General features: G+C 41.7%; 1 protein-coding gene across 3 annotated transcripts in view; it reads right to left on the reverse strand.

Moving 5' to 3' along the window:
- Positions 1-26,127, reverse strand: part of kank1a (KN motif and ankyrin repeat domains 1a) — a 252,018-nt gene that overhangs the window by 157,468 nt on the left and 68,423 nt on the right. Inside the window, exon 1 of one of the 3 annotated variants that reach the window (XM_080188716.1) lies at positions 12,100-12,260. The exons of the other annotated variants lie outside the window; for them this stretch is intronic. The gene's annotated coding sequence lies outside the window, so the exon portion shown is untranslated. Of the gene's footprint in view, positions 1-12,099; positions 12,261-26,127 lie in introns of those variants that run through there. 3 annotated transcript variants of the gene reach the window in all.

The following is a 26,127-nucleotide window of genomic DNA, read 5'->3' on the forward strand; positions in this document are numbered from 1 at the left end:
AACCTCATTGGACACCTACACCCTTAACACTGCATACTACCTCTCACTGTCTCCCAGGCAGGAGAAGAAGCAGTCACTCTAGGTGGTGTATAAAATGTGCAAGCGAGAGTGAAACAACAGTCCCAAGGCCCACCTCCCCAGCTTGCTCCTAGCAAATGTCCAATCTCTGTAAAACAAGCTAAATGAACTTAAAGCCAGACTCATTATTCAAAGAGAACTGAAGGGCTGCTGTGTGCTCTGTTTCACAAAGCATGGCTCACTCCTGTTTCACCAGACAGTGCCCTACAACCAAAGGACTCCTCAATCCACCAAATGGACCATACGGTGGCCTCAGTCAAGGCTAGAGGAGGTGGGGTCTACCTTGTAATCAATATCTCGAGGTGCCTAGGTGCTTCTGCTCCCCGGACCTAGAATACCTCATACTAAACTGCCGCCTCTACTATCTTCTGTGGGGTTCCACCTCTGTTATCCTGACAGCAGTTATATCCCACCCCATGTGGATGTGAAGATCGCACTGGGTGAAATATATACCACTACAAATACAGTCTCAAGACCACCCAACCCAAAGCCTTGTTCATCATGGTTGGGGAATTCAATCAGGCCAAGTTCAACAGCATCCTACCAAAATACCATCAACACATTGTCTGTTCTACCAGAGGCCCAAACATCCTAGACCACTGCTACACAAATATCAAACATGCCTACTGATTTATCGTCCACCCACACTTTGGCAAATCAGGCCACAAGGCTGCACTCCTGCTCCCGGTTTACAGGCAAAAATGAAAACAGGAAGTTGTGCAATGTTGGTCTGAGAAATTGGATGATCGCCGACAGAGCTGCTTGGAGTCAGTGGATTGGTCAGCATTTAAAAGTTCTGTGACTAGCCTGAACGAGTATGCCACCACAGTAACTAACTTCATTATTAAGTGTGTAGAAGTCTGTGTACCAAAGAAGCAAATCCATGTGTTTCCTGTTTGCTGAAGTTCAGGTTTGATATCTATACATGCCAGCCAGGTATGCTCTACGGGGATCCAAAGATGTCAAAAGACAGTATCAGACCGAGCTAGAGTCCCATGCTAGTTACACTACTGCTAACTATGGCAAGGTCTGCAAGACATAACAGGCTACAAGACGAAGGCATGTAAAATCATTGGCACCAATGCATCCCTCCCCAATGAGTTCAGCGCATCCTAAGACAGTTTTGAGCAAGAGGTCAGAGAGAGCATGCTCTCCACCCTGGAAGCCTCAGGTGAACCTGCATCCAAGGTCACCATTGCAGATGTCAGAGCAGCCTTCACCAAAACTCAATCCACAGAAAGTGACAGTCCGGATGGGGTGCCCAGATGTGCGCACAGATCCTACATGGCAGGGGTATTCACAGACATCTTCTACCTGTTTACACCAATCTGAGGTCCCTAACTGCTTCAAGAGGATGATCATCATCCCCGGTTCCAAAGAAAAACTAGGCAGCAGGCCTTAAGTGAATATCATCCAGTGTCTCTGATATCCATCATTATGAAGTGCTTCGAAAGGTTAGGCATGTCACAAATCAATTCCGGCCTCCCAGATTGCCTGGATCCACTGCAGTTCACCTACCGCCACAGGTCCACAGCAGATGACATCTCCCTGGCCCTGCACTCAACCCTGGAACACCAAGATAACAAAGACAACCACATCTGACTTCTCGTGTCAACACAATTATTCCTACGAAACTCATTTCTAAATGCCATGGCCTGGGGCTTGGCTCTTTCCTCTGCGATTGGATCCTAGACTTCCTAACCCACAGACTGCAATCAGTAAGGCAGTAACACCTGCTCCAAGATCATCCTCAACACCGATACCCCGCAAGGCCATCTCCTCAGCCCCTTACTATGCTCTTTATACAACTATGATTGTGTAGCTAAATTCCCCTCCAATTCAATTTTCAAGTTTGCTGGCGAGTTGGATCTCAAACAATGACGAGACAGTACAGGAATGAGATAGGGAATCTGGTGAACCGATGCAAAGACAATAATCTCAAGGTCAACAAAATAATGGAGATAGTTTTCAACATCAGGAAGTGTTATGGAGGACATACCCCTGTCTACATCAATGGGAAATAGAAATGGTTGAGAGCTTCAAGATTTTAGGTGTCCTGATCCTCCCATGTGGACACTATAGTTAAGAAAGCCCACCAACCCCTCTACTTTCTCAGTAGACTAAGGAAATTTGGCATGTCCGCTATGACGCTCACTAACTTTTACAGATGCACCATAGAAAGCATTCTGCCTGATTGCATCACAGCTTGGTATGGCTCCTGCTCTGTCCAAAAACAGCAAGAAACTGCAGTGGGTCATAAACAAAGCCCAGTCCATTACACAAACCAGCCTCCCATCCACTGACTCTGTCTACACTTCCCACTGCCTTGCAAAAGCAGCCAGCATAAATAAAGATCCCACGCACCCTGGACATGCACTCTTCCACCTTTCTGCATTGGGAAAAAGATACAAAAGCCTGAGGACACGTACCAACCGACTCAAGAAAAGCTTCTTCCCTGCTGCCATCAGACTTTTGAATTGGCTTACCTTGCATTAAGTTGATCTTTCTCTACACTCTAGCTATGACTGTAACATTACATTCTGCACTCTCCTTCCCTAAGCACAGTATGCTTTGTCTGTATAGCACACAAGAAGTAATACTTTTCACTGTTTACCAATACATGTGACAATAATAAAACAAATCAAAATACTCTGCCTTTTATTCTGAACTCGAAATACCATTTTGCCAATTAACCAACATCAGCACAAATGCTAACTGGTGTCATCCAGCTATACAGGTTGTTCCTCTTTGGCACAGTGAAAAACACAGCTACCACATTAGGTTATTTCTTTAAGCAAACCCAGTTTGATCCATTTCAAACGGTTTTTGTTAGGAATGCATAAATGATTTGCATTTTAAAGCAAGTCAGTGTCACAGGTGTCATAGCAACTAGAAGTAGGAGTGGACCCTTTGAGCCTGCTCTGCCACCATTCATTGTGATCACGGTCAATCAAATTCAATATCCCGATCCCTGATTTCTCATTCCCCCATTCTCATCTGATCCCTTTAGTCCCAAGGGCTATATCTAATTTCTTGAAATCGGACAACATTTTGTCCTCAACTACTTCCTATGGTAGTGAATTCTGCAGATTCCCCACTATTTCTCCTCACCTGAGTTCTAAAAGGTTTACCCCTTCAACTCACACTCACCATCAGGAACATCTCTTCTAAATCTACCCTGTCATATTGGTAGTACGTTCAGTCCAACTCCACACCAAGAGATCTGTGCATATAATACAGCTGACGCGGGGGCGGGGGGGAGGTTTCCAGACTTGTCATTAAACTAATGCTTTCTCTATCTTTTTAGATGGACATAAAAGATTAGATAGTAATTTTCTGAAGAGGAATTGCAGTTTTTTCCCCACTCCATTAACTAACATTTCTCCTTCAACAATCACACTTAAAACAAATTACCTAAAAAGCATTAACAAACTAAAACAGATCAAATATTACGCATCGCACTGCTGGTGTACAAATTAGTATTTATTGAAAAGAGATGTGGCTATAATCAGAAATAACTAGTTTGCTGTAAAGCATTTTGGAATGCCCTTTGTACAAGCAAAGCCCTGTAATTAGGATGGTTATGTTTCTTTAACAAAAAATGTTTAAAATTGATAGCAATTTTATTTTTTCCTCTTTAGATGCTGAAAGCACGTTAATGTTCTGGTTAAACTACAGCATTAGTTACTTCCTTACTTGTACTGATTAGTGACTAAAGTGATGAAATCAGCAAGACTTGAATTCAGTTAACAACAATGGAGCTGATTGAGACAATAATACAATGGTGAACAAGTTTTGACATCTACAGAGGGAATACCCTGCCAACGGAGTACATTTTGGCTGCATGCTATAAAAATCTCAGTTCTAACAGAGACATATCACATCTGATTAAATTCCCAAAGGGACTGGATCCAGTTTTTGGTTGCTAACTGTGCAACTGCTGAAAATTCAAACCAAAAATAACATACCCAGAAAAGGATTCGATATTTTAAATACCAAAGTCAAAACTGTAACAGACTCAAAGTCAGAAAATACACAAAATAAATTAAATTTAGAAAATGTTGATTTTGATCTTCAGGTCCCACCACTATCAACGGGTTGCCCGTTGTCCGCACTTCCCATTGCTTGGGAAATCTGTGGCTGGGGTTTGCCATCGGCGGGACTGGAAGATCCTGCTAACAGGAACGGCCAGAAAATTCTGGCCATGGTCTGCATTGTTACAATCCCCTCTCCAAACATCATGATTGGGTTACGTTCACCTTCAAGCAGTTGTTTTATATAAAAGATATTTAAGGATCATTTTTCCTATACAATAAAAATAGAATAGAGTATGCTTGCAGTTACAGAAACAGACATGACACTACATTCACAATTGCTATCCCCCATTTCATCCCCGAGAACTTTCATAAAATTTATACCCTGGAAAACATGCCACTGGGTATGAATCCTAATATTTTAAATCTCAAACTTCACAATAGCTCACGAGCAACACGCAGAACCTGCTGCTAACAGAGACCCAGGCTGGACAGCTCCCCCAAATGAGTGTGGCATTCTCATGGAAAAGGCAAACCAGCCCATGGTGGCATTCGACAAATCTCAATTTGCAACATGGCTCAACATCACTGGAGGCCACATGTTTCAAATTCAGAATGGCACCTGTATTTAACTAACACATTTGAATCCACAGCCCATTGGCTGGAAATCGTGTAATAAATGTGTTGGGGGGGGGGGGGGGGGTGGTTTTGAAATTATACCTTTCCTTCCTGCCCATCATCAAGTGATCTACAGGCTGCTGGCAACAATGGAAAAACTGAGCACTTAGCCCAGATCATTGTAAGACTGGTGGGTTGGGAGGGCAGCGCTGGTGAGAAGATATACGAGCAGAGAGGGGCAATGAAACAAAGTGCATGTTCACAGGATGGCCAATTGTCTCTAAACTAAATTCTCTCCAACTGAAATTCAATGAGGAAGGATACGAGCATCAGATCTCAATGCAACAGACTCGTACAGTAGAATTATGCATTGATTGGTCATCAGTGTCAAAAGTTTTTTTTATTGGAGTACTTAAATAATCTGCATTAGCTGACTACAGACTATTGATCAAAACAATTTAAAAGCCACATAAGACCAATTTAAATGCTGCCAATTCCAAAAAACAAGTTTAGCACTTATTTTGGTGGATTTTTTAAATATACTTTGTCTTTGACAAGATAAAACAATAATGATTTGCAATCAAAGAGTGACAAGAATAATTATTATTTCCATTGGGCTTATGATTTACTTTCCAACAGAGCAACAGAAATGGCACTGTAAATAGCATAACATCAGAAAGCAGCACAATCAAAAATTGAAAACTGCAAAAGCCAAGATGACAATGAGTTAGGAAGAAAATGGTTTTATTGATTGGACAGAGTTGACAGATTAAATTTCATAGAGTAAATGAAAGTGACATGAAAAAGAAACAAAAAAAAATATTGTGAATGGTCAAGAGTAGGTAACAAAGTAGACTTATGAGAGTGTTGACTGATTTGAAGATCATCAGATAGCAGAGGCATTATACCTATACAAATTATTGGCAGTAACAAATCGTAGTCCATTAAAATCAACAAGGGACTTGCAACAAACGGGAGATTAACTAAACACATGAATTCTCATTAACGTGTCTACTCTGCCCGAGGTCCCAGGTAATCCTGTCAAGCTCCACCCAGAGACTCTCCACATGACTGCAGTCATGTGACAATCCGGTCTACATCCTCTCATTTAATTTGACCCCTCACCAGTGAGAGATGCAACAGTCTACACACGTAACAATGTACGAAGAACAAATTTACAGAAGCATAAAATAGTCTCCAGAAACGATGAAACACCAATTTGGCTCTTGCAACTCGTGCACAGAGCATTGTGGTGTCTATGATATGCACTCCTCCCTCTTCTTTCAGGAGAAGTTGGAGGAATGGCAGAAGTGAAATGGACAGAATGACGGTCAGTCCAAACAGATTAAGAGGTGATTAAGTTCTGACATCGCATGTTGGGCCTGCTCAAGCATCTGGAAAATGTATAGGCACAAACCTGTGCAGGTGGAGCTGTCTTATCAGTGTGCGCTGTGGTGGTCATGCAAGGTACATCATTTGTGCAGTGTGAAGGCCTTGGAATTGCCATGCAGGACTCCAACAGTGTCTGAGTTTTGGGGGTGGTGGGTTGGGGGAGGTGGTGGTGGTGGTCTGAAGTTTAGGAAAATATTCAAACAGTAATCTGGTGGCTTAGCTACTGGCAACAGGTGTCGGCAGTTACTGGCCACCACCATGCACCTTGGGCTGCAGGGTCCTGTTGTTGCCCACTAACTGGTGATAGCTTGTGGTTTGCAAACAGACCATTTGGCCCATTGTTAGAGGGCATAGAGATTGGGCATTTGTTATCAGGCACTTTATTGTTTAATCTGTGTTGTAGCAGTGCTTCATGCACTTTGGGTACTGGTTCTGGCTGCAGCATGGCTTTGGCTGTCTGGATCATGGTCCTGGTGCATCTAAAGACCTGTCGTGCTGGCGAGGCAGAGTCAGTCGGGGAAGATTACATAGGCTTAGAAATGCAGCATAGAAATTAGTGTCATCCTGCGCACACTTTTCCAGGAGATGTTTGATGGATTGTACAGCTCTCAGTGAGCCCACTGGACTGTGGAAATAGAGGGCTGATTGTTAAATCCCAAGTGGAAGCAAGAGGTACGGAATCCGACAGAGACAAGTTGGCGAGCATCATCGGACGTGAGTTTTTGTGGAATGCCAAGTGTAGCAAAGTGTAGAGTTTCACAATTACCAGACTGCTGGTTATTTTTGGCAAGCCAGTTTGAACCAGCCAGAGCGCAAATCCACCAATACCAAGTGTTGCTTGTTGTCTCGTTCAAAAATGTCTGCTGCCATGAATCCCCACGGTAGATCTGGGACCTCAAGTGTCAGGGCTCTTTTATTTCACGTGGCTTAAAGACACTACAGAGGCAGCAACGAGAGATCACTCTCTCCCTCAATATCAGCTTGCATTCATGTATAATATAGCAACTCTTTGGCCCTGTCTTAGTTGTATCCAATCCATGATGCTCGTGATGGGCTTGTTGGGTGTAGTACCACTGAAAAGTGGGTGGAGTGATGAATTGCTGACTTCACAGGATTAGACCATCTTGAATAGTTAGTTCCTCTCTTAACAACAGAGGTCATGAGGAAGTTCTCTAGAAGATTCTGGGCAGCTTTGCATGATGACATCATGCAGTATGTGACACATTGCTGCTGCATCTTCTCCAATTCCTGGATGCTGAGTGAGGAAAGTACCTCTATCTCTACGATGTCAATGTCTGTCTCACGATCAGCCTGGTCTGTGGTGGGTAGAAAGGTCATGTGGAGATGCTGACTTTGGACTGGCATAGAGATTGTGCATAGAGACAGAGTTCCTCTCTACTCACCTGACAAAGGGGCAAACCCCGAAAGCTAGTGGGTTTACTATCAAATAAACTTGTTGGACTTTAATCTGGTGTTGTGAGACTTCTTATTGTGGGTAGGAAGGCTCAGGAGAAAGGAATCGGCCATTTAGAGTTCCTTGCTGCACCTGTACACCACACTGATGTTCCTTTAACATCATGCATTGTAACCATGCAGATGCAATGCGAAAAGACTTCTTCAGGATTGTTATGAATAGTTGATGGTCAGTTTCCACAGTTGTTGGATGGCCACAGATGAAGTCTCGGAATTTCTAACATGTAGAAAATCAGGGCAAGGAACACTTTTTTGATTTGCACGGATCAAGTGTATGTCAGTGTGTGCCCTGGAGGTAATAACTATTTGTTGACCATTTTGTATGCGTGCTGCACCAAGTCCACGCTTTGACACTTCTGATGAGATTAAGACAGGAGCTGAGTAAAACTGATGGAGATGCCAATGATCATTAGAGTCTGTTGAATGACATTGTGTGTTGTTGTTACCAACACCATTTGCCTTCCTGATGTAGGAGTTGCAAAAGTGGTCCAGTGATTTTACTAACAACAAGGAATAACTTTTGAGGTGTTGTCATACCCAAGAACTGCTGTAAAGTGTGCTTATTCACCAGAATGTCAATGCGGCGTATCACCGTCATCTCCTCTGGATCAGATTTTACACCATCTCTCAGCAGGTGGTCCACATAATAATTCAGGGTCGGTCAGGTTCAGTGACACTTTGCAGAGTTGAGTGTCAAACTGAGATACCTGGCTTTGTTTACGACACGATGAAGACACTCATCATGTTTGGCTACAGTACGACCCCAGGTCAGTATGTCATCAAACTATGAGCTCAAGTGGTTGATCTGCAAAGAGCTATTCCAAACAGTGCTGAAAAACCTCTCAGCCAGTAGAGATGCCATATGGTATTCAGAGAAAACAGTGTCCGTCTACCGGGGTCATGAATGTGGTGAATCTTGAGGATGCAAGATCCAGTGGGGTTTGCCAAAATTCACATCCAACGCACTAAATAATCTTGGTCAGAGATGGCCTGTTCATGGGGTGACATGGCCCCAGTAGCACTTTGTTTAAACGTACAGGGTCAATGCATATCCTGACCGTACCATCCTTTTCACCGCAGCTACCTTTGCTGAAACCCATTCTGTGGCCTCTTCCACTGGGGTAATTGCATCCATTTCTGTCGTTTGACACAGCTCGATGACGACCATTTGATTCATCGTAAAATCGATATCCTTTTTGGCGTGCATTGTTTGTTTGACCAAGTCATCTAATCTTATAGAGGTATAAAAATGATAACTTGTGAATTGTCTCATTCAATGAAATCAGTGTATCTGTCATCTCTGAGGCTTGAAGTTGCATAGTATGGGCTCCTGGGCCAAGTGAGGATAGAACATTGCACTTTGCCCATGTGTTGATTTTGATTTTTAAAATTTAGCAATGGTTGAGATGTGTAATTGAGTGAATACTTCTCCTTTGAGTGGTTGATTCCACACTTTTGCAATATAGCATGGCAATTGCCTTGGTCTTTTTTTCATTCAGATGACCCTGTAATTCACTGATCCGAGTCACAGCGTGTTCCTGGAAAGATGACTGGCATGGGTACTGCTGGCATAGGAAAAATAGAACTGTTGTTTGGATCTACAGCATTTGGTGAAGTGAGTCCACTTTGTTGTGAAGTGACAGACGGCACATACAAGACAGTACAACATAGTGAGTCACCTTGAGACACATGTGGGAACTGAGTATGTGTGATTACACCAGAGGGTGGAGTCCTCTCAGGAGAATCTTCTGGCAGCATGTAGTAAGCATGTAGAACTGGGACTCTGTCCAGGGCAGCCTTCGTGCTGCACAAAGGGGAAGCGATGGCCTAATGGTATTAATCACTAGACTATTAATCCAGAAAGTCAGCTAGTACTCAGAGGACCTGGGTTCAAATCCTGCCAGGCAGATGGTGGAATTCAAATTCAGCAAAAACTATCTGGAATTAAGAATCTGATGACCATGAAACAATTGTCAAAAAAACCCATCTGGTTCACTAATATCTTTTAGGGAGGGAACTCTGCTGTCTTTAGGTCTGGCCTACATATGACTCCAGAGCCACAGCAATGTGGTTGACTCTCAACTGCCTTTGAGCAACTAGGGATGGGCAATAAATGCCAGTGATGCCCATGTCCCACAAATGAATAAAAACCTCCTGAACCCAAATTTCTCTCTTAAAATAAATACCTTCCTTCTTCCAAACAAGGTCTGAAGCCTCTTAATAATTCCAGATGCAGGCCACACAAAATAAATACACTTGCGATGACTCTGTCCAAAGGTGTGCCACCATGCCCTGTTTGGAGGATGCTGGCCACTGCAGTTGGTGCAAAGTGCCCCCAAACTGAAAATGCCTCTGTGCCCTGCCAAAATGGTGCCGTTTCCCATGAGAAACCTTTATGCAATGTTTCAGGTTGTTCATCAGTTGTGCACACAGATTATTGGTTGCTGTAATTGGTGCAGAGCGCCCCCTGTACAATACATACTTCCCTCTGAAACCACATTGTCTGTTTAATCTCTGACTGCTCATTTAGAATACACATTTCTAAACAGACTGTAGCATCAGTTTTTTTTAGTAGTTATTTTCAGAGTGCATTGCTTGGTACGGAGCATAGAAAACATTTTCTTAATGAATTCATCAGTAAATGCTGCCAATGCACATCTTTCTGCTAAGACCTATAATGTGTACATGTACGATTGGGTTGATTCAACGGTTTTTGAATAGTAGAATGGAATATGTAATGGTTTAAAATTGTTTTTAAGCAGGAACCATTTTTCTTCAAATTTCTGTTGGGTAAGTGAGGGTTCCTCGTTATGTTCAGAATCAAATCTAAACTTCACAACCGCTACAGATCCTGCTAGGTTCAGCAGGGTATAAGCTATGTAGTTCTGCATGGACCATTATAAGGAATTATTGCACAAGGGACTTTCAACAAACAGGATCTTTATTAAATTAAAACAAGCAAACTCTCTAACATACCGACTGCCCAAGGTCCTGGGTAATCCTGCCAAATCCCACCCTCCTGTGGCCTCATCTTGTAGACATGCGATGACCCAGTCACGGATATTGCTTACAAAATGTACATCCTTCCTAAAGAAGGAAGTCAGGGTCACAGAGGAGCAATCAATATAACTGGCATCACTGGGGAATCTATCAAGAGGAGTGTAGCTTCTGTGCAACTGGATGCAGATCCGTGCAATATAAGTTTAAAGTAATTTGTCCTGTGAGCATCATTTCAGATCAGTTTTACTTTTCAGAATAATTTCAGTAATTAGAGTTTTAATTTGTTTCGAGTCCCTAAAAAGAAAGTGCATCCTGCATTTCAAACAGTATAATCTTTTGGATTATTCCACAAATCCCAAGTTAAAAAGATTGTCACTGCCATGTCTCTTACATCCAGGACGCTCAAAAGCAGCAAGGTCACAAGATGATCACAAATTGGACATGCCTTTCAGTTTCATAGTAGCGCCTAAATCAAAATCCTGAAATACATTATTCAATTCCACCAATTAATAAAGATTCAAGATAAAAGCAAAGTACTGAGAATGCTGGAATCTGAAACAAAAGCAGAAAATGCTGGAAAGAGAATAGAGCCAACATTTGGAGTCTGTGTTGACTCAAAACTCTGACAAGACTCAAAATATTGGCTCTATTTTCTTCCCACAGATGCTGTCAGACCTGCTGAGATTTTCCAGCATTTTCTGCTTTTGTAATACAAAGACTCCATTAGTTTGACAGGACAAGTGGAAGTGGGCAGTGGACTAGCTTTCATTGTCAGTGCATTGTAGAATTTTATAGATTCCTTCCCCTGTCCTTACAGACGCTCTGTGGTCCTCTTTTTTGACTGTTTTAGGAGATTATGTTGGGAAGGAGAGTAAATGGGGGAACAAGAGGGTGGCTGTGCAAGAGAGTATGTCATCATAAGGATGGTGCAAGCTTGATGGACAAGCTAATCTTTTTCTTGTTTATCAATGGGGAAAGGAGACAAAGGGTGACAAGAAAAGATAGGGCTAATTTTGGGAACGAAGGCTTCAACTCAGGCATATCTTAAGTAATTGCACTGGTTATCTAAATCCTGCAAAGATTTATGTAATTTCCGCAATAAGCTGCTTACTTGTTGCTTTGCATTACCCTGCTTCTAAACCAGAGCTCTTTTGAAATTTGAAGAGAAAGCTAATGAAACTCCAATCTCAGTAGCTCATTAAAGTCTCACAAAATATTGACAACTTAGTGCATCTTGTGTGTGCATTAGCTGCCCTGGTTGGTAATAACAGTATTAACGATTAAAACTTAGGAAAGTGTGATCTAATGTAGCCTGACAAATCTGGAACAGCTGAACCTGTCCTTTTCAAAGATTTCATGCTTCATTACTTGATTTAGCCAGCGGAAAACAGAATTCTAACTATTTAACCGCGAAACACTGCAATATACATGCACACACTAACATCTAAACTACAACTGCGCAAAGTTATTAAAAAGGGATCTCTGCCAGTTAACAAATCCATACCTTGGTTCACTTCAATCGTTATATTCGCCAGATAAATCCAAAGCCTCTCAAAAATATCCCTAGGACTGGATTCTTCTTTACCAACCGAACAAGTTGGGCAGAGGAAATGAGAGAAAAGACTTCACACTTTGCAATGTGGATTTTTAAGTTTTAGGAGGCCCACTTTGTGATCAGCATTAAGCAACTGGAAAATTCATTTTCAGCACAAATGTAAAATGTTGCAGCACATTAAAAATGGAGTCAGGCTTACAAAATGATGTAGCTCTAATGGAATGCATGGGAATGTGTGTCTCGAGCTTCAACATGTTTCACAAATCAATGAACACAGATTAAAATCAAAATTTAGCCAAAAACGAACCACAAATCGAGTCAGCTTTACTTTCCTGTAGCTCAACTACAGCTTTGTTGCACTGGTTCATTTAGAGGAGGAATGAACCTGAATTATTTTTTATGTAGAGCCTTTTACAACCTCAGGCCACCAATGAAGTACTTCTGGATAATAGTCACAGTTGCTTTGTAGCTAAAAACAAAAAACAATTTGTTGCTGCGCTAGTAATTTTCTTTGCGGCAAGTCGGGTTAGAAACGTTCGAAGAGTATAATTGGAAAAGGTGCAGAGTAGACAAGGTAAAGACAACTCGCTGTCAACTCTGGTCAACTCCAGCCTTTGGAGCACTTTTATTTTAATGGAATTAAGGAACTGCATATTAACATTATTGTGTTTCTAAAACCACATTGCTTTCTGGGGCACTGCGGTTAGCACTGCTGCCTCACAGCGCCCGGCAACCAGATTCGATTCCCAGCTTGGATCACTATGTGTTTGTGTGGAGTTTGCACATTCTCTCCGTTTACGTTGGTTTCCATCGGGTGCTCCGGTTTCCTCCCACAGTCCGAAAGACGCACTCGTTAGGTGCATTAGGTGCTAAATTCTCCCTCAGGTGTACCCCAACAGGTGCCAGAGTGTGACAATGAGAGGATTTTCACAGTAACTTCACTGCAGTGTTAATGTGAGCCTGCTTGTGACAATAATGAATAAATTTTTTTAAAGTTTCAGGTGATTTAAAAGCAAAAAAAACTTTTGATCGAATCATTGCTGCTCCAATAATATTGCCTTATTAGATGCTAATGTGTTCTTGTTTTTGAGTCAATTCTGCAAACTTAAATGAGTCAAAACTGTAATAGGATCTGGTCCACGAGCTTGGCCTGGTGTTATCCCACAGTTCAATTTCTTCACTGTCGGAGGGCCTACTGTGCATGGATTGACCTGTAGTTTGCAATACCCACTGCTGAGCTAGGAACTACAATGAACTTCCCAAGAATCTGCAACACAGACTGAAGAGAGAAGAAAGTCTGTCTTGGAAACTGTAAATCCAGTCAACACACTGTCACATAGATATGCAGACATTGAACTGAAGCAAAATGACAGTGTTGTGCATCAAGTCTGTGTCTATGAATGTGTGCACATGCCCAGACCTGTGTTTGCCAAGTCTCAGAACAACATTAAAAAGATTTCTGTATCAAGCATCACTCACCTTTTCTGCTGAGTTCTGACATGAGAATTCAAATCTTTATCCAATGCTGCCAAGCTTACAAACTTTCAGCCAGTGTCCTATCCTGTTAACCTGGGTCATTGAGACCAGTTTTAGTGCCTATAGTTGTCTCAGTTTGCACGGTATGGACTGGAAGACACATGATCTGTGTGGCCCTGTGACTCATGTAGCCGTGAGATCCTGATAAGCTTTAGCTTATTTCCAAATACCAATTTTATTATTAGACACTGGCATGATTTGTAACTGTCAATTTCATAAATGTTAAACTTATTTGAAAATACAAAAATCTTAAAGCCATAAATTATAGTATCTACTTTGCATTTTTCACACAAACATTGCATTTGTTTCCCTTCAGTTTCAAATTCTAGAAACTAGTTGCTGCCCAAATTCAATAAATGCTCACTTCAAATACCTATTTTAATTCGTTGAATGACGGTAATTCAAAAGCATCTGCCAGTAACTGAAATGTGCTGTCAAACTTGAATAGTTTTGCTGTGCTTAACATTCTTCAGCATCAAATTGTACTTTCTAATTAAGCTTTTAATTGGCCTCAAAAGCCTTGAATTAGTTGCATTTCTCAGTGGAATTTTTGCCTCAGACTTCTTAACATCACCACAAAACATAATAAGTGAATTCAGACATTCCAGTTAGTCGGCTGAAAACACAATGCAAATGTAATCATGTCTCAAAAGCCACCTGGAGTTAAGATTAGGAACAAATTCAGTTCTGGCCTTGCGTCATTGTGGAGTTAGCACATTCTACCCACGTTTGTGTGGGTTTCCTTCAGGTGTTCTAGTTTCCTCCCACAGTCTGAATATGTTCAGATTAGTGGATTGGCCATGCTAAATTGTCCCTTAGAGTCCAAAAATATGTATATTAGGTGGATTGGCCATGGTAAATGCAAGGGGTTACAAGGACATGGTAGAGGGGAGCGCCTGGGTGGGATGTTATTCCAGATTCAGTGCAGACATGGGCCAAATGGCCTCTTTCTGCACTGTAGGGTTGCATAATTCTAAAAGAAATTCTAAATAGGAACAATATTTCATGAGAAAAGCTTGCTATACGAATGCAGAGCTCTTCAATTCAAACTTTATCCAAGATCCCATGTCTCCACTTACACGGCGGCACAGTAGCACAGTGGTTAGCACTGCTGTTTCACAGCTCCAAGGACCTGGGTTCAATTCCTGGCTTGGGTCATGTCTGTGAGGAGTTTGCACATTCTCCTCGTATCTGCATGGGTTTGCTCAGGGTGCTCCGATTTCCTCCCACAGTCCAAACATGTGCGGGTTAGGTTGATTGGCTGTGCTAAAATTGCCCCTGAGATGCACAGGTTAATGTGTCCTGAGATGCATAGGTTAGAGGGATCAATAAGTAAAATATGTAGGGATATGGGGGTCGAGCCTGGGTGGGATTGTGGTTGGTGCAGACTCAGTGGGCCAAATGGCCTCTTTCTGTACTGTAGAGTTTCTATGATTTCTAATGACGACTCTCGTTTAGGAACAGACATTTGACACACCCTGACCAGTGGGTAAATACAATCACACAGCTCATTGAGTCCTTCAGGCCACCTTTCACTCTCCGTTCCTGGTCTGCTTTCTAGTGAGCCAGCTTTTCATGATTGACTGTATACAGAACAATTCCAACAGCACTCAGATGGATGATAAGTTCAAAACTTCTTTCTCAGTCATCACAAAATCATAACAGTACATTAGTTCACACTAGAAAATGAATTACAAAATTGTGGTATGAATTTTTAAATTTAATGATATTGAATAGTGTATTCAATATTAGTAATATCACATATGATGATTGAATATACACTTTGTTACAAGTGTGACTTTTCAAGATTTAACCCAGGAAATTGCCAGGGCACACAAACGCGCAGTAGCTTAGTTTCTGCAATTTAGAGGCAGTTAGTATCATAGACTCTACATTGCAGGAGGTGGCCATTTGGCACATCGACCCTACACTGACAACAATCCCACCCAGGTCCCATCTCCATAATCCCACATATTTACCCGCTTAATCCCCCTAACACTAAGAGGCAATTTAGCATGGCCAATCATGACCTGCGTATCTTTGGACCGTGGGAGGAAACTGGAGCACTCGGAGAAAACCCATGCAAATACTGAGAGAATGCGCAAACTTCAGAGGCAGTGACCCGAGGCCGGAATTGAACTGTAGTTGCTGGCGCTGCCACCATGCCACCCTTAAGTCGATAACAGAATCTTGGGGTCTCAAAAGAGATTTTTACCCACTTTTTCAAAACGTCAAACTTCTCTGGAAAGTAATGACAAAAACTGTTGATCAGCACAGCTAGGTATGACTAAATAAGTCAGTTTATTGATGGTTCCCTTATTAACAGTTTTCTTCAATGTGTCGTAGCTGTGGGAACAAGTAGCAGTTGAGGCTTTTTAACTATTACGTGTCAAACTTTCAACGACTGTTGGAAAGCATCTATTTGTTTTCCATACTTTCCCCGCATGGGCAGGGCAGCCTTATTTGCATTGGCACAACTGACAAAAGTTCAAAAAAATCACCTGATTCTGCTTTGTTCCTGATTTCCATTCTTTTCTCTGCACGCTCTTCACCCTGGCACTCTGTTCATAACTAATATTCGTACTGCTCTGTTCCATCGTGAACTCGAAAGAATAGCCAGCGTTCTCTCTGGCAGATTCAGATGCAAGGTCCAGGCCAGTAACTTTGTCGACTTTTTTGATGTCTCTGGCCCTCTTTCCCCTAAGAAATTGATCTGTGTCTACAATTGGCTTAACCGAAAACGGAAGGATGCTTGGCACCAAGGGCGCGGGCAAGGTACATTGACTTGTTCATTCTTGCCTCGTGGTCATACATTGTACTGCAGTCAGTACTTGCCCAGAGAGAATATGGAAAAGAGATCAGGTGATCTTTGGCAATCCAGTTTTCAATATCCCATGACTCACTTGCAGGTCACGGCCAAAAGACGTCTGTATAAAAGCATTTCTCCTGGTTTTACTAATTATGTGCAACAATGCGGCACATCTTTTGAAACACCAAATGCATGCTGTCTTTCCCCCTTTTCAAACTGGACATATGACAGTCTATTATTAGGCCAAGAAACCAGGCAGTGAATTAAAAGTCAATACCACCTCACCTGCAAGGAAGTAATTTTAGTCCTCAGTTACTAACCCATAGGTTACACTGCAAACTGTGATCATAAACGGAAGTGGGATTGAGAGTTTAATTAATGCTATAAAGTGTAACTATGTGCTTCACAGGAGTACTTGAAGCATTTGGCAACTGTTCAGACAGGCTTATTTCTAAGCTTCACATTTTTTGGCCTGCAAATTACAAATGAAACTATGAGAACAGTCATGCAACAATTCATGCTTCAACCTTCAAATCAATGGAACATAACAGAATTCAATTAAAAAGAATCAACATAAAAATTTAACCCATCCTAATCTTGCACGAAGGTTTGTGTTTTATGGCACATGAGCACTAGTTACATAAAAACTAGAAGCAGAAGTGGAACATTTGGCCCTCTGTGCCTGTTCTGCCATTCACGTTCATTATCAAATTCAATACCCTGATTTCACCTTCCCCCATATCCCTTAATTCCTTTAGCCCAAGAAGTACATCTAATTCTTTCTTGAAAGCGGACAATGTTTTGTCCTCAACTACCTATTGTGGTAGTGAATTCCACAAATTCACCATTTGGTGTGAAAATATTTCTCATCTCATTCCTAAAAGGTTTATTCCTTATCCTCAAAATATGACCCTGAGTTAAGGGGTCACCCACCATAGGGAACATTCTTCCTGAATCTACCCTTTAATCTTGTTAGAATTCTATAAGTTTGAGTACTGGGGAGATAAAATCTATTCAGTGAAGGTGTGCAACATGTTTCTTTAACATTGTGCCAACTAAAGACATGTTGAGCGAAAAAAAACCTCAGTGTGGTCAGGAGTACTCCTCCTCCAAATCCACATATTAGCAATCAACTGCCAAGCACCTTCCTGTTTCCAATAGAACCATTTTCCCTGATCCCAAATCCAATTTGTTGTGGGATCAGCTGGCCAAAGGAGGCCCGACAGGTGCCAGGAGCTTGTCCAGAAGATGCAAATAAAAGGAAGGCCCAATTTCAGGATGAATTCAAGCCTCTCCAAGATTTCTACCCCTTTGTGCACATACTAGTGTCAGAGTTTATTATACAACAACTACATTCAAGAGGTTGCAAAGACTTCTCCACAATGAAAGCTCCAGCTTTCTATTTAGCAAATATACTACTATTCTGCAAATCTGTAAACGATAAAGTTACTTCTTCCTAATAAAGCACATTTCCACTGCAGTCACCTCTCCGCACTCCATCTTTCCTACTCACAACCAACTTTACTTTGCAGAGGAGGAGAAAGAGCTTGTTCTACAGCCATGGATAATATTTCCAAACCAAAGATTTTCTCGCCCTGCTTCTAGGGAAGGGTTTTTGTTTCTGCCCAGTGCCTCTCCACAGAAAACCAATGGCCTAGATTTATTCTGCCTGGTTGGGTGCACAGAGATGGGGGAATTCCTGGCTCCACATGCCAGACTGTTTTTGTTTAAAGAAGACTGCCTAGGCATTCGAATTTTGGTTCGGGAATGGGCTGGATTAGAAGTCCAGTGGGAAAACCAGGAAAAGATGCAGAGTTGGGCTGGGCAGAAGGCTCCAATACTGTGTCCACATTTTAAAAACAAGGATTAAAATATAAAGCATTACTCCAGCCCCTCACCCACCCACTCCCCATCCCCCAACCATGCCACCTCATACCCCCACAAATACCCCATGCCAAGCTACACCCATCTTCATTCCACAGGGGCCCTCATGCCCTCCATGCAAATTTCTGCCCCTCAAAAAAGAGGGCAGGTCAACCTGGAGACAGGAACTTTACAAAGAGCTACAAGAATTTGATTTAATTTGATTTATTGTTGTCACATGTATTAACATACAGTGAAAAGTGTTGTTTCTTACGCGCTATACTGACAAAATATACCATTTATAGAGAAGGGAACAACAGAGTGCAGAATGTAGTATTACAGTCATAGCTATGGTGTAGAGAAAGATCAGTTAATGCAAGGTAAGTCCATTCAAAAGTCTGACCACAGCAGGGGAGAAGCTGTTTTTAACTCAGTTGGTACATGACTCCGACTTTTGTATCTTTTTCCCAAAGGAAGAAGGCGGAAGAGAGAATGTCCAGGGTGCATGGGGTCCTTAATTAAGCCGGCTGCTTTGTTGAGGCAGCAGGAAGTGTAGAGAGTGTCAATGCATGGGAGACTGGTTTGCGTGATGGATTGGGCTACCTTCACAACCCTCTGTAGCTCCTTTCGGTCTTGGGCAGAGCAGGAGCCATACCAAGCTGTGATACAACCAGAAAGAATGCTTTCTGTGGTGCATCTGTAACATAGCGAGAGTCATAGCTGTCATGCCAAATTTCTTTAATCTTCTGATAAAGTAGAGGTGCTGGTGGACTTTCTTAAAAAGAAAACCAGAAAAATGCTGGAAAATCTCAGCAAGTCTGACAGCGTCTGTGGAAACAGAATAGAGCAGCTCTGACGAAGGGTCATCTAGACTCAAAATGTTGGCTCTATTCTCTCTCCACAGATGCTATCAGACTTGCTGAGATTTTCCAGCATTTTCTGTTTTTGTTTCAGATTCCAGCATCCGCAGTCTTTCACGTTTACCTAAAAGAGCTAGCCAATTGAATCTGTGGCCCCAGAGCTAACTAACACCATACTAAAGGAAAATCAAAATGTAATATCACTGGAAAACAGGTAGTTGGTGAGCATTTACACTTGCATTGGAGGCAGTAAAGCAAGGTTCACTAAATTGGTCCTTGGGATGAGGAGGTTGCCTGTGAAAAATCAACAATCTCATTGAAACCTACAAAATTCTGAAGAGGTTTGATAAGCTGGATGCTGAAAGGTTGTTTCCGCTGATTAGGCAAAGTCTCAGGGAACGAGGCCAACTATTTAGGATTGCAAGGAGGAGAAATTACTTCACTCAAAAGTTGTCGATCTTTGACATTTTTCTACCCCAGAGGGCTGTGAATGCTTGATTGCTGAATTCATTCAGTGATGGGATGGACAGACATTTAGTCTCTCAGGGGATTAAAGGATACAGGAAGCGAGGCAGGGAGAGAGAATTGAAGCCCGAGATCAGTCATGATCATACTGATTTTCTAAAATTCATTCGTGAACATGGACGTCGCTGTCAGGGCAGCATTTATTGCCTATTCTTAAGTACATTGGACAGGTAGAGGAGACTTGACAGGTCAGTTGTTTCTGCAGCGTAGTGGTCATCAAGTTCACCTAACACACAAAAGGTCTCTGATTTGAGACCAAACAGAAATATTATCAAGAACTCCCTCATTTTGAGCAGCACAGGGGTTAGCACTACTTCCTCACAGTGCCAGGGGCCTGGGTTCTATTCCCAGTTTGCGTCATTGTCTGCATGGAGTTTGCATGTTCTCCGTGTCTGCGTGGGTTTCCTCCCACAGTATAAAAGACATGGCAAGATACACTGGCCATGCTAAATTTTCCCTTAGTGTACTCGAACAGGCGCCAGAGTGTGGCGACTAGGGGATTTTCACAGTCACTTCATTGCAATGTTAATGTAAGCCAACTTGTGACACTAATAAATGAACTTAAATGGAAATAGAACTAAGTCATGTTTATTATACTGCCTTTCAGAACTCAGGTAATTGTAAGGTTTTCTTAGTGTCAAGGATTACTGATATTAGATTGGCAGTGAGCATTTCCAATTTACTTCAGATATCTCAACACCAGGTTAGAAGGAGCAGCACTCCAAAAACTCGTGTTTCTAAATAAACCCGTTGGACTTTAACCTGATATTGAGAGACTTCTTACTGTGCCTATCCCAGTCAAACACTAACATCTCCACATCCTGATTTACTTCAGCTACAGAATATCAACGGGGAGGAGTGGAATATTTAATGAAGAATAAGCGCAGGCAAGACTAGAGACTTTAATTAGAATTTTTACAAGGTGGGTGATATGTGGCAGCTGCAGATGTGGGAGCTTGTACACATTAGTGATATCCCACACAATGTCTGCAATAAGTGTCTACAACTGGTGGAAACTCAGCTCAGAGTCACTGAGCTGGAGGCTGAGCTGCAGACACCGCAACACATGCGGTGAGGAAAGGTTACCTCTGGGCATTTGGTTCCAGGAGACAGTTACACCCTTTTGGATAGAGTCATTTGATTTGGCCCATGGTCAGGGTCAGGAGGATATGGCAGCAAGCGAGGCAGATATGGGAATCAAGAAGCCTCAATCTATGTAATGGTCCAATACATTCAAGCAACCTGCAAAGACGAAACTGGCGGCTGCAGGGTGGATTAGCAAACTCATTATGGCACAGGAAGCCATTCAACCAGGGTAGTTAATGGGAATGTAGTGTAGCAAGGGACAGTACAATCAGGAAAATGGGACATTGTTCTCCGCAGCCAAGAACAATAGATCAGAAGGCTGTGTTTCCTGCGAGGTATTCGGGTTCAAGACATCTGCTCAGGGCTGAAGAGAAACTTGCAGAGGATCCAGATGTCGTGGTCCATGAAGGTACCAATGATCTAGGCAGAACTATGAAAAAGTGGTTTGCTTAGAGAATATGAGCAGGTAGGGATCAAATTAAAAAAGCAGAGCTTCAAGAAGGAAGTAATTTCTTATTAGCCAAGCCACAACCAAATGGGAGTAGGGTAAACTAAATTAGGTGTTAAATGCATGGCTCACTGATTGGTCTGGGAGAAATGGGTTTCAATTCATGGAACAGTGGCAGCAGTAATAGGGAAATTGTAAGTTGCCTTCACCTGAACAGTGTTCTGGTTAGTCATATAGCTGGGGGAATAGGGCTTTTAAACTAAATAGCGTGGGTGACAAATCTAGTGAGGGAAGATGAAAGAAATTAAAGAGAGGATAACGCAAGAAGCAAGAAAGGTGATTCAGCCATGGCCAACAAGAATTATTTTAGATCAAAGGAAGAGGCTTAAGGTTGCTTTAAAAAGTAGCAAGCTGTAGGATTGGAAGCATTTTAGAACTCAGCAAAAGGAGGATCAAGAAACAAAGAGAGAAAATGGAATATGAAATGAGCCTGGCAAGTAGCAAAAGATTGTAAAATTTTCTATAAGTAAAAAAGTGAAAAGATTAGCAAGGCAAATGTGGGCCCAATACAGGCATATTTAATGATGGGGAATAAGGAAATAGAGAAAGAAAAAAATCCTTTTGTTGCTGTCTTCACACAGGAAGATAAAAGTTTAAAGTTCATTTATTAGTCACAAGTAAGGCTTACATTAACACTGCAATCCCCTAGTCACCATGCTCCTACACCTGTTCGGAACAATGCACCGAAATAGCACAACAGGATACACAACACCCCTAAAGCCACTAGAGAACCAAGGGACTAGTGAGAATGAGGAACTGAAAGAAATTATATTAGTAATAAAGGTAGTACTGAAATTTGATAAATGTCCCAGATGTGATGATCTACAACCTTGAGTGTAGAGAGATAGCAATGTGTTGGTGGTCATCTTCTAGAACTTGATAGATTCTGGAAGTTCCTGCAGATTAGAAGATAGCAAATGTAACCATACTATTTAAGAGGTTTAATTTTATTTATTTGTGCCACAATTAGGCTCACATTAGCACCAATGAAGTTACTGTGAAAATCTCCTAGTCGCCACACTCCGGCGTCTGTTCAGATGCACTGAAGAAGAATTTAGCATAACCAATGCACCTAACCAGCACTCTTCCAGATTGTGGAAGGAAACCAGAGCATCCGGAGGAAACCCATGCAGACATGGAGAGAACATGCATACTCCTCACACTCAGTGACCCAATCTGGGAATTGAACCTGGTTCCCTGGCACTGAGAGGCAGCAGTACTAACTGCTAGAAAATAGGGAGAGAGAAGAAATAGGTGATTACAGACCTATCAGCCTGACATCAATTGTAGAGAAAATGCTAGAATCTATTATATATCAGGAATGTGATAAGAGGACGCTTAGAAAATAATCGTAGGATTGGGTATCAATACGGATTTCTAAAAAGGAAATAATGTTCAACAAATCTTAAATGTTCAGAGGATGTAACTAGCAGTGCAGACAATGGAAATCAGTGGATGTAGCAGTTTTCTGAAAATCCAAAAACAGCAGTAAGATCTCAGACACAGGAGGCTAGTGAACAAAATTATAGCACATGGGATTGGAGGTAATACACTAGCGTGGAGGATTAGTAAGTGGACAGAAAACAGTAAGAATACAGAGGCAGAAATTGGGCCATGATAGAGTTGAATGTTAGGCCAGGGCTATGGGGCCAGATGGCATACTCCTGTTCTACTTCACATGTCCCACCCATCCCCATGGACTCTCATTCCCCTCCTATGCCCATGTGTCCCCAGTGGCACTTTATAGCCCCTATACCAATTTAGTGCAAATTCATACCAACACGTCCCAACGCGCCACGTTTTAACCCTTAAGGCCTACCATGCCTAATCTCTCAGTTTCCACCATGAGCACACCTCTGGACTGAAAGGAAAGTGAGATAAATGAAGGAGAAAACAAAGTTCAAGGTGTCTTTTGCCAACTTCACCATATAGAAAAAACAAAAACATTTACAGTAACATTGCTTTAACATTCCAAAACCATATAAAAGCCTTATACATCTAATTCAGGTAAACAATCCCTTATAATAATGAGCATTGTAATTCCTTTGCAAAGAGCTTCTAAGCACTTATAGCTGTCAAACTAAAATGCTCCGCACCTTACTTTGGTTGTGAAATCAGCCACACAGCACTAATCTATAATAGAAACTCTGAGGTTTGGGTTAACAAAGTGAAATAGTAAGCATTTTTTATGGACTCTCCACAGTTTTTAAAGATTTAAAGGGTAGGACTGTGATTCTGAGTTTTGACAAGTTATTCAAAATTTAATTTTTCATTTTAAAATCAATGCAAAACATTTTCCATTATTCAGCTTCTTCTTTCATGTGCCCTTTGTTCGATATTGAACTTGGGAATTAACAATTGCATTTTTTACATTAGAAAGAAACTACATTTCATCTGCTATGGTTCTGCACGATTACATGGTTCGAGAAATCCAAACCCCAATTTACACTCAATTCCTACATACTGTAGGAAAATTGAATCAATTAAATCAATCTGGGCTACTTATAACAGACATGGAAAAATGGGCGTGCAGGCCTTCAGGTTTCTTTTAAACCTACGGAGAAACTTATGCACAGTGCAGGGGGAATTACAAAAAGGTAAAAGCAATGGGAGAACATTTTTGAAAAAAAAAGAAAATTCTACCACTGATAGCCGCTTATTCAGGGAACTTGACTCATTATTATTTGATACATACTCACCTAAATCTCTTTGATCTTACTTACTCAAGCTGCTTTTATACTATCCAAAAGCATGCGTTGACCCAGTTGCCAGCCTCAAATTGGATAGGCAGCATAGTGGCTATGTTACTGGTCTAGTAATCTAGAGGCCTGGACCCAAGTTCAAATCCCATTCTGGCAGCAGGGCTAGCTAATTTCAGTAATGGTAATCATGCAACTACTAGGCTATCATTGAAAACATAACTGATGCCTTTAGGAAAGGAAATCTGCTGTCCTCACCTAGCTTGGCTTGCATGCGATTGTAGTGCACAACAAAAGTGATTTTGATTCTTTATTGCCCTCTGAAATGACCTCTCAAACCACGCATATCGCAGAATCTACAGTGCAGGAGGTCACCATTCAACCCATCCAGTCTGCACTGATCACAATTCCACACAAGCCCTATTCCCATAACCCTTCATATTTACCCTGCTAATTCCCATGACAGAAGGGTAAAATTTACTGTCGACGCAGCCTGCATATCTTTGGACTGCGGGAGGAAACTGGTCCACCCAGAAGAAACACATGCATACATGGGGAGCATGTGCAAATTCCACATAGACAGTGACCCGAGGTCAGAATTGAACCAGGGTCCCTGACATCGTGAGGCAGCAGTGCTAACCACTGTTAGCCAAACCGATCTGAACTGTTCGTGACAAGCTGCAGCAGCTCCAGGAAGTAGCCCACCACCATCACCAAGGTCAAGTAGTGATGGACATAATTACCAGTGACACCCATATCCCACAAATGAATACATTTTTTTAAAAAATGCTGGTAGGTTTATTTTTGGGTTGCAGCAAGCTGTGATTGAGAATGTACTGTATGTACTAGCACTGGTATTGCACAGTCCAAAAAATATAACATTGTATACCTTGTGTCTAATCAGAGGACAGTCATTAATGCTAGAGATTTTCTAACTCTCGACCCTTACTGGTCTGTTTATGTCAGTGTAATTCTACACCAACTTACTCAATACGGTATTAAAAAAAAAATCACAGGGACCAAATTACTTCTGGAGTGTTCAATTCGCAGAAGCGTGAAATCAAACAAAGAATGCTCTTACCTTTTGCTTGCTACTGCTTTTCCTCTGTGTACTCAGGAACAGGGACCACATTAAATTACAAATGTGGGAAGATTGATGGTTTGCCAAAGAAAATGCACAGCCATTATTCCATTATTTAATTCCACAGCAAATGCACTGCATTTTCAACTTTATAAAACAAAATCTCCCTCCCAGTTTCAAGTGCCTCCACCTATAGAATTAACACATTTAAAACAAATACGAAGCATTCTCTCATTCAGTTTCCTCTTTCTTTTCTTATCCCCTTAAATATGTACATTAAATATCATACTTTTGCTATGTGAAAGTTAGACACACTCTTCTACTGCTCAACCAATTTAAATTTATATTTTTGTAACGTCCATAAGGCATTGGACCAAAAGCATGGTTGAAGTGACAGGTTTTAAGGAGTACCTTACGAGACCGAGACACATAAGGATGAAGTTCCAGAGCTTGCGGCCTGGTTACCAAAGGCACAGCCACAAATAGCAGAGCAAATCAAAATCAAGGACGTACAACAGCTCAAAATTAGAGCACAGACATTCCAAGCAGTCTGTGGGGCTGAAGGAGATGACCAAACTTGTAAAGGGTGGTTCAATGAAGGGTTTAGAAATCAAATATAATGATTTAAAATCAAGATGTTGAGATGTTGGCATTGGACTGGGGTGGGCACAGTAAGAAGTCTCATAACATCAGGTTAAAGTCTAACCAGACTCTGAAAGCCGGTGGACTCACCTGATGAAGAATCAGTGCTTCAAAAGCTCATGATTATATTTAAAATCAAGACACTGCTTGACTGAGGGTCACGTAAAAACATGAGCACAGGAGTGCTGGGGAATTGAGACTGCAGCTTTGGATAACCTCTAGCTTATGGAGGTTAGAATGTTGGAGACCAACCAGGATTGCACTGGAATAGTCAAGTCTAAAGGTGATAAGGACATGAAAACAGAAGGAAGGGAGCTTTCAAAAGCAAATCTCAACCATTTGCAACTCTTAGAATTCAACACTATCGG

Source organism: Carcharhinus amblyrhynchos, chromosome 5 (genome assembly GCF_965287045.1).
Source record: "Carcharhinus amblyrhynchos chromosome 5, sCarAmb.v2.hapA, whole genome shotgun sequence".
NCBI lineage: Eukaryota > Metazoa > Chordata > Chondrichthyes > Carcharhiniformes > Carcharhinidae > Carcharhinus > Carcharhinus amblyrhynchos.